This window comes from Ochotona curzoniae, unplaced genomic scaffold, assembly GCF_017591425.1.
Source record: "Ochotona curzoniae isolate NIBS_2020 unplaced genomic scaffold, NIBS_Ocur_1.0 contig_883, whole genome shotgun sequence".
Classification (NCBI taxonomy): domain Eukaryota; kingdom Metazoa; phylum Chordata; class Mammalia; order Lagomorpha; family Ochotonidae; genus Ochotona; species Ochotona curzoniae.
The window spans coordinates 47,333,088-47,348,969 of record NW_024466599.1 but is presented as its reverse complement, the minus strand read 5'-3'; positions in this window follow the sequence as shown (position 1 = coordinate 47,348,969).

Below are 15,882 nucleotides of genomic sequence, written 5' to 3'. Positions count from 1 at the left end.
CTCTGACGAGGCACTGAATGCCCTCTGCTGGCCTAGATGAACTAGCTGTCATGACTTCCGTGTGCATTTGGGTATGTTCTTCATTGCACAGGCATCAGCAAGTGAGGAGGCCTGGTCCCAAAACATGCACTCCAAAGTCAGAACACATATCTTGTGATTTTCCCTGTGGCTAGGCTTTGAGTCCAGCCATCTAGATGGGGAGTCCCCTAGGAAATCTCACCTGGGGTGACCTCAGACTCGGCTCTTGTGTGCAAAAGTCAGCACAAGGTCAGGTACAGTCTGTCACCTTAACTAGGCAATGCACATGACAGTGATGCAGTTGTCCGATCAATTCTGCTCCCAGCCCGATCTCACATGTGGGAGGGTGCCTTGGCCTGACCCAGATATGACTTCCAGTTTTTGCCCTCTAAACGACTCTGTCTCAGCTGCCTTACCTTACTGGGAGTGCAGTGGCTTAGTCTGTGGAAGCCCCCCAAATTCTCCTCTGTTAAACATGCCCTCAGCAGTTCCTACTCCAGTATTGCCCAAATCCCTTTCCCTGGGCAATCTGCACCCTCCTGCCTGGGGACTGGGGTGGCGTGTCCCGATCCCACATTGCCAACCTTCCCATATATCTTTAAAAAAATAATAGGCAATTATGCTGACACACTAGCATAGTTGGCACAAATTTGGCATTAACCAGGTCCAGAATGCCTGCTAGTTATTGGCTGCTTTTCTCCCAGTAGTGTAACACTTGCATTGATACAAGGCAACCAAGGCAGTTGGTTACATGTTTGTTTTGTTTTTAACATGTTTATTCTAGTGTTTGGGAAGAAGAAGAAGTAGAAGGAAGCACTGTCATATTCAAATGAACATATCAAGATTTGCAAAAACTGTTTCTTCATCCTAGTTGCATGTTAGGTCTTCTGGGGATCTTTTAAATTCTGTTTTTAGTCTGCGCTCCAGAAAAAGTAAATCTCTGGAGATGGGACGCTGTACAGAAATTCTTAAGCTTCACAGGCAGTTTACCAGTCTAAATTGCACAGTGGCAAGGAATAAGAGAATAGAATGTCTGGTTAAAAGACGCATTAGAGGGCCAGGTGTGGTGGCCTAGGGACTAAAACCTTGCCTTGAATGCACCGGGATCCCATATGGGAGCTGATTCATATCTTGGCAGCCCCACTTCCCATCTATCTCCCTGCTTCTGGCCTGGGAAAGCAGTTGAAGATTGCCCAAAGTCTTGGGACCCCACACACATGTGGGAAACCCAGAAGAGCTCCTGGCTCCCTGCTTCAGATTGGTGCATCACCGGCCATTGCAATCTGGAGTAAATCATCGAACAGAAGATCTTCCTTTCTGTCTCTCCTCCTCTTTGTATATCTGATTTTCCAATCAAAATAATAAAATACTTCTTAAAGATACATAAGAAAATGTTTCACAAAGTAGTTGATTATTACATGTGAGGGTGAGAAAAATGGAATACTCATTAAATACTTGGAAGATTATTTTATACATGATGTGCTAAGAAAATAACTACAGGGGAGCGTAGACTTTAGGGATTGGAGTTTGAGTTTACTATTGCTCACATTAGTTTTGTTGTCAGTATGGTAGGTGTAATATGAAGATTATTCAAATGCATGATCTCAAGTGTATACTTTTATTAAAGATTTATTTTCAATGATGTTTACACAGTTGAGAAGGATGCATGCCCATATGAACCACTGATTAGAGTGGGAAGGGTCGAGGATTAGGGGAAAGTGGATGAGACCCTTGTTTCCCAATTTCTTTTTCTTCTTCCTGTATCTGGGGGAGAGGAGTGGAAAGAGAAGGGGGAAGCCCCACACACTCCATCCTAACTGCATCCCTAGGGACAGGGAAGGGCCATGTCATCCCAAGTTCCCCAATGTGGAGCATGCTCCAAGGGTTCTGCTCAGGTTGTATTGATAGTTCCGAAATGTTGTTGAATTCACTGCTCTAAGATGAAGAAATCTTTCCAAGCTCCACTGGCTGACATAGTCCATTTAAGAGTTTCCATTCACCCAGATACTTGCTGTTGACACTTGGCTGGGAGAATTGTCTAATTTGTTCTGCCCTTCATCCTCTGCTGCAGAATCGGATGTCCTCTGCAGGCCCCAGTGGACTGCCATATTCTCTATATGCACCTGGGCATGCTGTCCACTGTACTGTCTTAGCAAATGAGGAGGTCCAGTTATGAAACATGCACTCCACGCTCAGATCACAGATCATGTGATTCTCCCTGTGGTTGGAGTTCTGAGCTCAGTGGTTCAAGCGGGTGTTGGGGGAAGCATCCTCAAAGAAACTTTGTCTGAGGCAATCTCAGACCTGACTCTTGTGTGTGCCAACTGGTCCAGGGTCTGGCTCAGATCATCACCTGCATCAGCCTATAAAAAAATTGGTTTTTGCGATTGCTGGGTCAGTTCTGTCACCTGCTCCATCTCCAACACTAATCAATGAATGCTACAGCCCAACTCATCACACACTCAGCCCTCACATAGACCAGTGAAGACTGCAGTTTGGTTGAGGCAGTCCCAGTATCCCCCACCAGCCCCACCCCAGGCCCTGATTCTCATGCTCATCAGTGGAGAGTCTATCAGAGAGGTACCAATAGTCTCTATAATAGGCCCATGTCTAGCCCCATTTTCCAGGTGGTTCTGCAGTCCAGCTTGTCAGGATTTGCTCCCAATCCTAGCACTTGCCAGTGGATGCTTGTGGCAAGACCCAACCAGTCTGTTCTTAGCTGGCTCATGCACACACCAATTGATATTATCACTTAGCCCAGCATGGCTCTCCCCTTAAACCAGCTCACATGCATGCCAACAGGTTTGTAGCCCTGCCTAACCTGGTCTGCCCCAAGTCCCAGTTCTCACACTCATTAGTGGGAGCTGTGGTCCAGCAGGGGAGCCTCTTAAAGCCCCCCTACTTGGTTTGTCCCCTGTCCTGGTGTTACGTGTACTGGTGGGTACTGCAGTCCAGACAGGCATGGTCTGCCTCACTTCAACATTTGCCAGTGGCCCCCAGTCCTGGCCCTAATGTGTACTGGCTGGTTTTGCAGCCAACCTGGACTGTTGGGCACCCTGTCCTGGTTCTCAGATCTGCCAGTGAATGTTATGAATTGGATTAGCCTTGCCCACCCCCAGTCCTGATCCACACATATGCTGGTGGGCACTATAGCCTGGCCTGGTTGGTTTGTTACCAGCCTTGATTCTTGAATTCAAGAATCAAGGGACGGAATCCTGATAGAGTAACTCCTCAAGCTCCTCTATCAGTTTACCTCCCAATGGCAGGTCTCTCTCTCTCTCTCTCTCTCTCTCTCTCTCTCTCACACACACACACTCGTGGGTGTTTGGCCCAGCCCTACTTGGACCACCCTCTGTCCTGGCACATGCAATAGCTTTGTTCAACTAACCCATCCCCATTCCAGCTCTTACTGTTGGGTGCTGTAGCCCAGCCACATCTAGTCCACCCTCAGAACCCACTCCTGCCTGGTTCAGTGGGTGCTGAACCCTAGTGGGTGTTGGAGTCTAGCCCAGCCTGGCATACACCAGGCTCAGTGTATACCCATGCCAAGAGATAACTACAGCCCAGCCCAGATTTGCTGCCCCTATTTTGCCTCTCGTATTCACCAGTGGGAACCATACCCAGCTGGGGGCATCCTCTCAGCTCCCCAACAAGGTCCGCTCTCAGCCACAGATCTTGCATGTGCCAGGGGTAGCTCTGACCCAGCCTGGCATAGCCCATTTCCCATCTTGGCCTTTGCCATCAGATGCTGCAACTTAGCCAGGTTCGGTCTCCTCCCTGCTACCACCTAGTCCCAACTCTGGCTCATAGGTTCTGTAACCAATGCCTGCCTCATCTGCTCCCATTTCTGGCTTTTATGCAAACAGGTAGGTTGATAGTTTAAGCCTACCAAGGCCCATACTCCATCCTGGCTTCTGCACATGCCAATGGGCTAAGGTTGGTCTGGCCTTGCTCTGTCTGCTTCCCCCGCCACCCCCACCACTTGCCAATGACTGGAGCTGCCTTCCCAGCCTGACCAACATCCAGACCTGAATCATATGCTCACCAGTGGGAGCTATGACCTACTATGGAAGTTTCTCAAGTTTCCCCACCAGGCCCACTCCAAGACCCAGATCTCACATGTGCCAGCAGGTACAATGCTCTTACCCAGCATATTTTGCTCTCTCTGTCTCAGCCTTTGAGTGAGCAAGTGGATGTTGCTGTCTAGCAGCCCCATATCCTATACTTGGATGCTTCTACGGGTGCTGCTGCCTGCACCAGCCTGGCCTTGTTCCCAATACTAGTACCCATTAGTGTTGGTACGGTTATATGGTCAAGCTTAGCTCAGCCTGTAACCACTCGCAGCTATTGAGCAAAAAATAGAGACTGCAGTTCCATGGGGTGAACCACATATCCCCCGAAGAATCTGTCCCCAGACCTGATTCTCTCATGTGTTGGTTAGTGTCATTTCCCAGCTTAATGTGACCCATCACCTGTCCCAGTGCTCAGTAGCAGGTGCTGTGACCTAGCCTTGCCAGATAGGCTCCCCCCAAGACTTAATTCTAGTGTGCATTGGTGGATGGTGGTCAGCGGTGGTCAATGTTAGCTATCCCATCTCAGGTCTAACATATGGGTGGGTGCATCTATCTGACCCAGAAAAGTCCTCCAGCTTCCCTCCTCTAAACCACTTGGTCTCTTTCTCCCCCCAAACCTGCAAGTACAGTGGTCTTGTTCATGGAAGTCCCCTAGAAGTCATTTTTTACATACAACACATTCCTTCAGTGACGTTCTCCCTCATGTGTCCATACCTCCTTCCCTAAGCAATCTACAGTCCCTTGGCCCAGGAGCACATGGGTTTCCCAGCCTGGTGTTCCTACACCCAGTCTTTTGGTGATATAGTGTGCTGATGCAGAGTTCTGCTCACCCACTAGTGACCCAAGCCCCTGGATCACATGTTGGCCTGGGATATTACCTCTCCATTCACCCAAGATCCAAGCACATTCACAGTTCCTTACAGGTGGTCCACCATCACACCATGCTAGCACATTAAGCCAGGGCTCCCCTCCTACCAAACCTTCCTCCTCCTCCACCTCCAGGTCCTGCCCATCAGGCACATGGGGAAATCCCCAGGCTTGCTCTGCCTGCCTGCGCTTGAGCCCCGAGGTACCTGCATGCCCCTGCCTATACCATCCCCATTTCCCATATTCCCCACTGCAAGCCCACATCCCAGGCCTCCATGAGCTTAGAAGGGAGAAGTAGCCAGCCTTATCAAAGTGTATGTTGAAAGGAAAAGCAATACTAAGGTGGGCTTCAAATACCATCTAAAGAAGTAATGGTGAGAAGAATGCAAACCCCACTTCCAATGCCCGAAGAATAAGCTACCATGGGACACAGTGAGGGCACTTGTGTCCTCTGACGACTATAGAAACATGCTCATCCATTTCTGAATTCATCTGACTTACCTATATTGGTTGTATTTAAAGTAACATGGACTTAATTTTTTACAATTCTCATAAGTCATAGTGACTCACAAAGACTCATTTCCTTGGTGATGGCCTCAGTAGTAACTGAAATCAGATGGGATAGAGGAAGAACCACCCTTGCTCCCCACAAGTGTGTTGATATTGCTCCATAAAGCAGAGGATGGTTATGATAAAAGATTAGAAGGAAAAAAGATGGAAAGGAGGAAATGAAGACAAGACAGAGGAGGGGGAGAGAACCAACGTAAGATTTAAGATTTGACTGAGGTGTGATAGAATTCTGTAAAATATCAAAACAGTCATTAAGGTGACAAGCAGATGCTTTATCACTTTGCTTACCAACTAATGTTTAAGGGTCCAAAAGGACTGAAAATAAGTTACATGTTGACACTTGAGCTATTGTAAACTTTTAATTAAATGTAGGAAAATTTATTGAATAGTTAACTCTATGGACACTACAAAGGTGACCAAAATCATGTATTCTTTTCTTCTAGGAGACCATGATCTATTATTTAGAAAGACTTTGTTTAATTCACTGTTGTGTGATTTGTCCATTTTTTTAGGTCAACACTTCTTTTATTCTCTTTCTTTCTTTATATAAAAATATCAATCAGTTGATGCCCATTTTTCATGGTTAACCTCATCTGGCTTCTCCATGGGGATAAAAATTGACTCATCGCTTCTTGCTTAAACACTCTTGCTTCTTGCCTTCCATGATTCCAGTTACCAGGGGCTTTGAGGTGGAAGGGTGCTCTATGTCTTTCTTTGGTGGTTTATTCTTATATTTAAGTTCTTATATATAAGTTATGTTAAGTTATATATGAAATTAATATTGTTATTCCTTAATGTTCACTTTTAAAAAGTATCACATCCAGTTTTGTGGATTTAATAACCATCTGCAAGAAAGAGTCAATCCATTTTTATCTCCAATCTAGATTTTTCCATTTAGTTGCAGATATGCATAAGCAATTTCTTTCTTGGCTTCTGCCCTTAGTTGCCATAGCAAGAGCATTTCTAATTAAAAAAAAATCCCAAAATTTAACACTGAGCTCTCCTTCAAAAGCAACAGAAAGAAAGCCAAAGCAAACACAAATGCAACAAAGGCACAGACTAAGTCTTGGTACAATCTCCTCTCAATGGTGCAACCACCTTTTAGCTTATATAATCTAGAAACATGAAAGTTATTCATAAATCTAACCTTTTGCTCATCTGCCAGTAAATTTTTAGCCAAGTTCTTTAGTGCTTATATTCTAAACATTAGGTTTATATCCTGTCATTGTTTTCAGAAGCGTTATGATACTCTAATCCACTGTTTGTTTCCTACCTACACTAACAATTTAGCTTTTCATTTACTCTACCCTTTCACTCCCAGCATTTTATCTCAAGAGACAGTTCCAACACTGTACTCAACATGTACCGATGTATGATTTAACTGTCAATTGTAAGAATTAACTGTCAATTTGGGCGCATATGCATTAGCACATCAACATGAAACATAGCTTAAATACTTGTTTTTGTCAGCGTCATTATCAACACATGTCAAATGATTATAGAAATAAGAGCAGAAGCATCATTTTCAAAGCAGTTTCACTCAAATGGAATATTGTATCTGGACCACAACTCCATCCTGTGGCTTCTCCCCAAAGAGCCATAAGAAACTGGCAAGTGAGAAATTGTGGGATAGAAGTTGTTCTCTGTATGGCCAGCTGTGCCCAGCTGTATGACTATCCTGTAGGATTTATCACCAGACGATGCTGACAAGACTTGCTCTTAGATGGAGACCACAGATTTCTCTGAGGGCTGCTGATGCACTGTTCTGAATTCTGAATCTCATACTTTAAGCCACCACTAACACACCATAAAAAGGATACAAATCATTATCCTCACACTAATGCATGCAATCACGTGACAAATGTTGTTTCAGGCTACGAGATAAGAACTCTATATGCCAGGTCTGATTTAGTCTCCAAAGTTATGAAGGAGAGTGTCCTTATTATCACAATTTATTCTCAGATCAAATAGAGGTGCTGAAGGGTTAAGCAACTATCCATAGTCACATAATCTATGATTCCAAAAGTGAGAATTTTTCCAGCAATATGACTTCAGAGGTGATACTCTTTCATTTATTATCCTTGTGAATGGGTCCTTTCCTTAAACATTCAGGGATGAAATAACTTCCTTTGCTCCAGGCCAAAACATTTGAGTATATCAGATTATTTCTACTGAGGTCTGAGCTAATTCTGCTATGTGGACCTGCCACGCCATCACCTCGACGTTCAAGGCAATGCATGTGTGTGCAGAGCACATCAGGATCTTAGGGACCTACACACTGCGAACTCAGAGTTGAGCTTAGGATCAACCAGGCTTTGAACTGGTTCAGGGGCTGAAATTCCTCCATCCTAGAATAAAAACCTGAGGCTTATTTTTGGCCCAGAACAAAGAGGCTGCACATATATTCTAGTTGTCATTTTAGGTGATGTATTGTCTTGCTTGCAGCTTGAAAATGGTGCATTTAAAAAGATCATAAAATCTAGTAAAAGCTCAATAAAGTGAAACACATGTCAGATTGTGTGGGATTTGACCGCTTACTTCAGTTGATTCGTAACTTGAAGGTTGTAAAGGAGCTGTCATGACAGTTTCCTGGTCATGGCAGACGTCTGCCGACCTTCCCATGACACTTATGACCACGTCTTCACATCATCTGGGCATTTTACTATCTCCTTCCTTCACTGCTACCCAGAGCTAGAAAGTATTTTGAGGAAACACTTGTTTCAAATGAAGGGGGCTCACCCACCTTGCCTGTGCCTGAAGTTCCTCCAGTCTGAAGGAAGATGATGAAATAGGAGAGAGCAGTTCAGAATCAAGATATTAGAAAGGCCCAAAGAGCAGGAGAGGGACATTTCAACAACTTAGCTCATTTGCTTTTTTTTTCTTTTTTTTTTTTAAAGATTTATTTATTTTTCATTACAAAGTCAGATATACAGAGAAGAGGAGAGACAGAGAGGAAGATCTTTGATGATTCACTCCCCAAGTGACCACAATGGCCAGTGCTGTGCCGATCTGAAGTTAGGAGCCAGGAACCTCCTCCTCCAGGTCTCTCACAGGGGTGCAGGGTCCCAAAGCTTTGGGCCGTTCTTGACTGCTTTCCCAGGCTACAAGCAGGGAGCTGGATTGGAAGTGGAGCCGACGGGATTAGAACCAGTGCCCGTATGGGATCCCAGTGTGTGCAAGGCGAGGACTTTAGCCACTAGGCCACACCACCGGGCCCACTTAGCTCATTTGTGACTTTGAGTCATTGACAATTTATCTCTCAGATAATGAACCAACATATTGGTTTTTTAAGTGAAGCCCCGTTTTAACGGGGCGGGAGGAAAGTCTCTGGAGAAAACAGAGCTGTGCCTTTTGTAGGTGGCACGGATGCTTATCTCAATGAACTGTTTAGAGAGGAAATAAAAGTGCTTTCTTTCCTATTAGTTTGAATCTATAAAACTCTGGGCAGCCACTTATCTTCTATTGACCTGAGCAAGCACCAATGATTCGGGTGACTTGACTTCCTCTGTCGTCCTTATTTGGTCGTCCCTACAGGCACAAAGGGTGCCATGAGAGCAACGGAACAGTTAGTGTAAGTAAGAACATGATCAGTAGCTCTCAACCTTCAAACCAGATATGATATATGTCACTAAGTTCAGGTCACGTAGTTCATCACTCCTAATATGCATCTGAGTGCATTGTAATGGCTTATCAGTGCCAGTGGTGTAATTCATGAGGATGAGCTAAAAATAGCTCAAGGCAATTATGCAGACTTCACTGGCCTGTGCATATTATCCTCAAACCGCCCTGACAGCATGCTGTCCTGGAACCAGTCCAGGGAGCTGATTTCTTTGTACTCTCTGTCATCACAGCAGCTCAGGAAAGCATGATTTAAGGTCCTAGTAACATGATACTGCCTGTTACTGTCACATAAAGTTCAGATTTGGTTAGACTAAGAGAAGAGGAGGCCAGAACAAAAATCACATACAATATTTGACTCATAAAAAGGTGAAACCCTCTGTAATATTCTAGGGCTTGACTTTAGAATTACTCAACTTGAAGGGAAACCACTAAAAACACTTACATCCAGGCCATGGGTGAGTAATGGTGTCGAACAACTCAAATACCTGTTTCCCATCTTGTGAATTCAGAGAAGCTTTTAAGCTGCAAGTAAAATAAACTGATATTCACTCCAATTTTTCAGACCATGGAGCTGGAGGACACAAATAGCTCCAGACTCTCTCTCTGGCTCAGTTTGACGTTTGCATTTATTAAATGTTCAGTAATAAAAGCACCGATCTGAAACAAATGCAACATGCCTGCTTCTAATCTTTCCTTTTGCTTCCCACATGACAAGAATGATTCTTTTTTTGGCACACTCTCTCAGATAACGCTTAAATTGACCAAAATATTAGAACTGATCGGCACGCAAGGAATTTACCCGAGTTTTCCTCATTTTTCTCAATCTGCGAAATGAGCTACATATTAGAATATAGAATTTTAACTACTAAAATCTAAAATGTATCTTTTCTCTACCTCAAAAAGCACAAATAAATGTTTTTAGGTCTAATTTTAAAAAACCTAATTGCACATATTTGAAGTGAAAGATTGGTTTTTAAACTTTTTCATTGAAGTACAATTTGCAAATCATAAAGGAACGTTTTATGGTGTACAATTTGATGACAAGTTGTGAAGTTGTATAATTATACCCTCAACTATACAATATTTTATTACTTAAAAACGACTCCTCATAACATTTTTTTTTCTTTTTTGGAAAGGCGGATATACAGAGAGTAGAAGAGACAGAGAGGAAGACTTTCTGTCTGATGGTTCACTCCCCAAGTGACCGCAACGGCTGGAGCTGAGCCAATCTGAAGCCAGGAGCCAGAGCTCTTCCAGGTCTCCCGCGCGGGTGCAGGGTCCCAAGGCTTTGGGCCGTCCTCAACTGCTTTCCCAGGCCACAAGCAGGGAGCTGGATGGGAAGTGAGGCTGCCAGGATTAGAACCAGTACCCATATGGGATCCAGGTGCATTCAAGGTGAGGACTTAACAGTTACGTATTGCGCTGAGCCTCTCATTACATTTTGAATTATCTTGGCATATTTGTAGAAAATTCAATGACTATAACCCTAATGGTTTATTTCTGTGCTTTTAAGTTCTGTCTCATTGACTAACATATTTCATTGACTAACATAATTCTGAAATTGGGGAGTGTTAATTTTCTAAATTCATTCTTCGTTTTAAATATTATTTTGGCTATTCTTGATATCTTGAAATTTGCCTGGATATAAGGATTAGCTTGTCAGTTTTGGCAATAAAAAAAGCTGAGGTTATGACAGATATTGCGTTTAATTTGTGGATCAATTTGTGGATCTGAATACGTTTGGGTATGACATTTCCTCAGCTCCTCCCATTATCCCTCTGGGAGCCAGAACTTTTATTCTTTGACCCTATTGTGGATAGAAAAATATTTTTAATTTACATCTCAGGTTGTTATTGCTATGGTACAGAAACATGTAATTCTCTTTTTAATTTGTTAGGACAGTGCTTCATTTCTATAGGTTCCTCATCAACTGTAGTAATAGAGTGATCCAATGGGTTTCAAGCTGAATAAAAAAGACCCCTGTTGCTTTTAACCTGTCCTAAGTGTGATATGGGAGACAGAGAGGAGAAAATGAGTGAACTCATCGCACAGCGCAGTAAGTAGGACCTAAAAGAACCCCATTATCAAACTGTATATTAATAAACAGATTATTAGGTTGCAGGAAATATTTCAGAAATTAGCATAAGAGGACGACATGCTTAATGGAATTTAAAAGCAGAAAATGAATAGCTGTCAAGGAAGATTTATTTTATTTATCTGAAAGGCAGGTTAAAACACACAGTGAGAGATCGAGAGAAAGGAAGGAGAGAGAGACAGAGAGAGATCTTCCATCTTCCCATCCACCTGCTTACTCCCCAAATGGCCAAAACAGTTTGTATTAGACTAGAACAAAGGATTTATACTGACAAGGGCCCAAACACTTTGGCCATCACTGCCACTTTCCCAGGCACATTAGCCGGGAAAAGGATTAGAAATAAAGCAGCTGGGACTGGAACTTGCAAACTTACACAGAAAGCTTTTGTTTTAAGGGCTATTTAACATGACATAAAGCTGACTCCAAAACCCTTAATTTTTAAAAGATGCACTGTTGGCTTTACTTTTTAAAATCTGTGCCTCTTTTTCTCACATTTCCTCCCTTGCCCTTACTTCTTCACCCAACTCCCCAGCCTTGCTGTGGCTCCCCAGCCTTGGTCATAAACGGCTTTCTATTTCCAACTAATAGGTTGGAATTCAATCCCAAATGAAAAGACAGACCGGACTGGCTGATCTTGGGATTAATTCGGATCTAATGTCTGTGATGACAATATGGGCATGTGCAGGCCTGTTCCTCCTTTGAGATGCTGTGTGTACCAGTCGGAAATGATGTTCCTGTCAGCCTTCCTGCTCTTGAATGCACAATCATGAAGCAGCAGCACAATTTTATCAGTCTGAATTCTTATGGACATTTCAAACAATTGTCAGGATTTTTCATTCTTAACGCCCAGGGCAGCTTGATGTAAAGTGATTGGAACCCTAAGTCAGCTATGTGTCAACATGGTGAGCGTCTCGGTCCCTATATCGGGAGAGAAACCACTGCACATCCTCTTTATACAAATACATATAAAAAAGACACAGGCAGTACAGATTTCTAAGAGACCCTGAAGTAAGGACCAACTAGTGTAACAGGGATAACAGAAAAGTGTTGCAATCCCTTTGCACAGCTTGTTAAATAGCCATTCGTAGAGTGTCTCCTGTGCTAACCACCTCTTGTCACTCTGACTGCTTCCACAGGAAAGTTCTCATCTTTGCACACTTTGTCAAAATCTCGCAAACTAAGGCCTGACACATGGAAGATCTGAGGTCCCTCAGGAAGGTGTGACCACTTGATCAGTTAGCGCCCTCATTATACTATCTCTTAAATGTTTTGATGATTAATTCTAGGGAGAAACAAAAGTAGTCATTTCAGATAATTTTTTTTTTTTGCTATCTTCCTGACATTGTAATCGCTTGTGTAGAAAGCTTCATAATTGGGGAGAGCGAAGATGGCCGACGTAGGAGGAAGGCTGTGAGGGAGCGTCTAGTGAGAGAGGGATAGAACGCTACAGAAGCAGCAAAGAGGAACAGCAGGGAACCGCAGGGAGAAGTCCGTGAAGCTCCCTGGGACAGTGTGGAGCCAAAAAGATCCACACAACTCGGAAGAACAACGAGAACGGAGCAGGGCAAAGTCAGAGAAACCGACATCCCACTCTAGACCTGCTGAGTCACTTTTGAAAACGGCCTGACGGGAGACGCGGCCAGCCCGGAGGCAGGGAGATCAGGGGGATCGTCGCTGGCGGGAGGCCTTCGGCAGCGGTGGAGGCAGACTGCAGCAGCCGGACGTTTGGTGAGCTCGGGGTTGACGTGGCAGCCTCCGCATTTCTCGCCCCCCGCTGAGATTCCAGCCTCTGAGAAGGCGGAGCAGGCGGCCGAAACTGTTGGGTCTGTGTGGAACTACGCACAGTGGTGTTGTGTTGGTGGCTGAGGGGGGGCCGCGAGAAGGCGCCTCGGAAGTTCCTGCGCTGAGGGGACCAGTGCGGCTCGGTGCGCAGAGGCAGCTGGCGAGGGTCTGGAGTCCCCCACATCCTGCCTGGTGAGTGCACGAAACCACCGAGCGCACTGGTGAGTGCGCGCCGCACCGAGCGGGCTGGGCGCCCCGCCTGCAGCAGCAGCACCTCCGCAGCGCAGGTGTCAGGTGTCAGGAGAGCTCAGATTTGGGAAGTGTAGCGCTGTGTGTCCCTGACACGCAGGTACCACTCCCATAGAGTGAACTGCTCACTTCTCGCCTCCCACCCTGCAGTTCTGAGCGTGGGCGACCCACCAGGAGAGCCCTGAAAACTCCTGCATCACACTGACACGGTGAGAACCTGCCGTGAAGTCATTATAACAGGGCGCCTGGGTCACTCCTCTGCTAAGGGCCTGTGTGGGGGAGCCACACGGGAGCAGGGGCTCTGAACACCCACACACCACGAGTGGTGGATTCACTGCACAAGAGCCACGCCTGGAAAGTGCCTCACCCACAGTCCCGTGTGTGGGAGACGCACCAGGTGGGCTCTGAAAAACCCTGCAGTCCCTGACACGGAGAACGCAGGGAGAAAGCACATAAAACCTTCTACGCCCTGCGGATTCCCGTGAAGGGGGCACACCCAGAGAGCGCCTCCATCCCTCCACGCCCTGGGGTGTCACACCTGTAGAAGAGGTGCCCAGAGTGTGCCTGGAATCCACTGGGCCCCCAAGGTGGTGCTCTACAGCCCCGGGCCCTGAGAACGCACCAACGGTGCCTTGAAAATAACCACGCCCGGCAACACCACGCCTGCAGGCTCCAATCTCTACAGGAAAGCACCTGACAGCCCCTCAACACACGGGTCCATTTGCCTCACCAGAACACACCAACGCAATGGGAAAAACCACCAGAAAGAGTTGTGCTCCAGATGAAAGAGCCAGCACCCCACCAAACAAGGGCCAAAAGCCATTATCAATATCGACGATACGAGATGAAGACATGGAAGTGTTACCAGCAAAGGAATTGATGAAAATAATGCTAAAATTTCTCAGAGACGTGGACACAAAGCTGGAAGACTACCAGAACCGCATAATCACCGAAATACAACAAATCAAAACCAAACTGGACGCCCAAGATAATAAGATTGAAAGCCTCATCAACAGAATAAATGCGGCAGAGGAAAGGATCTCTGAAACAGAAGACACACAAAATGAAAGTGCCCAGCGAATCAAACAGCTGGAGACAAACCTCAGCAAAACTAATAAAATGATGCAAGAGATGAAGGATTACCTTAGAAAATTGAATATTCGGATCATCGGCCTCCCCGAGGGAGTAGAAAGAGAATCTGGGATGCAAGCAGTGCTCGATGAAATTATACAGGAAAACTTCCAAAACACTTGGAACACGAATCCACCCCGCATACAGGATGGACAGAGAACTCCCAACAGACATGATCCAAAGAGATCTTCACCCAGACACACGGTGCTCAAGTTCTACTCCAATGAAGACAAAGAAGGAATCCTGAGACAAGTACGAAGTAGAGAAAAGATCACATACAGGGGAAAACCCATCAGAATCACTGCTGACTTCTCCGAAGAGACCCTACAAGCAAGGAGAGAATGGACAAAGATCTTCCAAGTCCTGAAACAAAACAACTGTCAACCAAAAATAATCTACCCAGCAAAGATCTCATTTGTATATGAGAATGAAATCAGATACTTCAATAGCAAAGAAAAACTAGAAGAATATGTCTACACAAAACCAGCTCTGCAAAGTCTCCTTAGAAATGCGCTAGTCCCGGACAAAAAGGAGGCAAATCACAAACAAAGTTGGCAAATAAGAAGGTCTCCAAACTAAAGGCCGCACAAACAAGACAATTACATAGGCAACAACACACACACAACACAATCACATGGCAGGGCAAAATTGCAACCTCTCAATTTTAACTCTCAACACAAATGGTCTAAATTCACCAATCAAACGACAGAGATTAATAGAATGGATCATCAAACAAGACCCAACCATCTGTTGCCTACAAGAAACGCATCTAACCAGAAAGGATGCAAAGAAACTGAAAGTGAAGGGATGGAAAAAGATATTCCACGCCAATAGACGAGAAAAAAAAGCTGGGGTAGCTATCCTAATTTCAGACGAGATAGATTTCATTCTAACTAACATCAAAAGAGACAGGGAAGGCCATTTTATACTGGTGAAAGGAATGATCCATCAAGAAGCAATCACCATCATTAATGTTTATGCACCGAATCTTAATGCACCTACTTACGTAAAGCAATTACTTACAGACTTAAGGGAAGACATAGACACCCGCACAATTCTTGTAGGCGATCTCAACACACCTCTAACAACAATGGACCGGTCTACGAAACAAAAACTCAACAAAGAAACAACAGAGCTCACACAAACAATAGAACAACTGGACTTAGTAGACATATATAGAACTTTTTATCCTAAGGCCACAGACTATACATTCTTCTCAGCGGTGCATGGCACCTTCTCCAGAATCGACCACATGATAGGACATAAAGCGAATCTAAACAACTTCCAAAACATTAGTATCATACCATGTACCCTCTCAGACCACCATGGGATGAAACTGGTAATCAACAACTCAAAACTCCCCAGGAAGTATAGGCACTCTTGGAAATTGAACAATATGCTATTAAACGAACAATGGGTCAGAGAAGAAATTAAAGATGAGATCAAAAAATTCATGGAAACCAATGAAAACTCTGA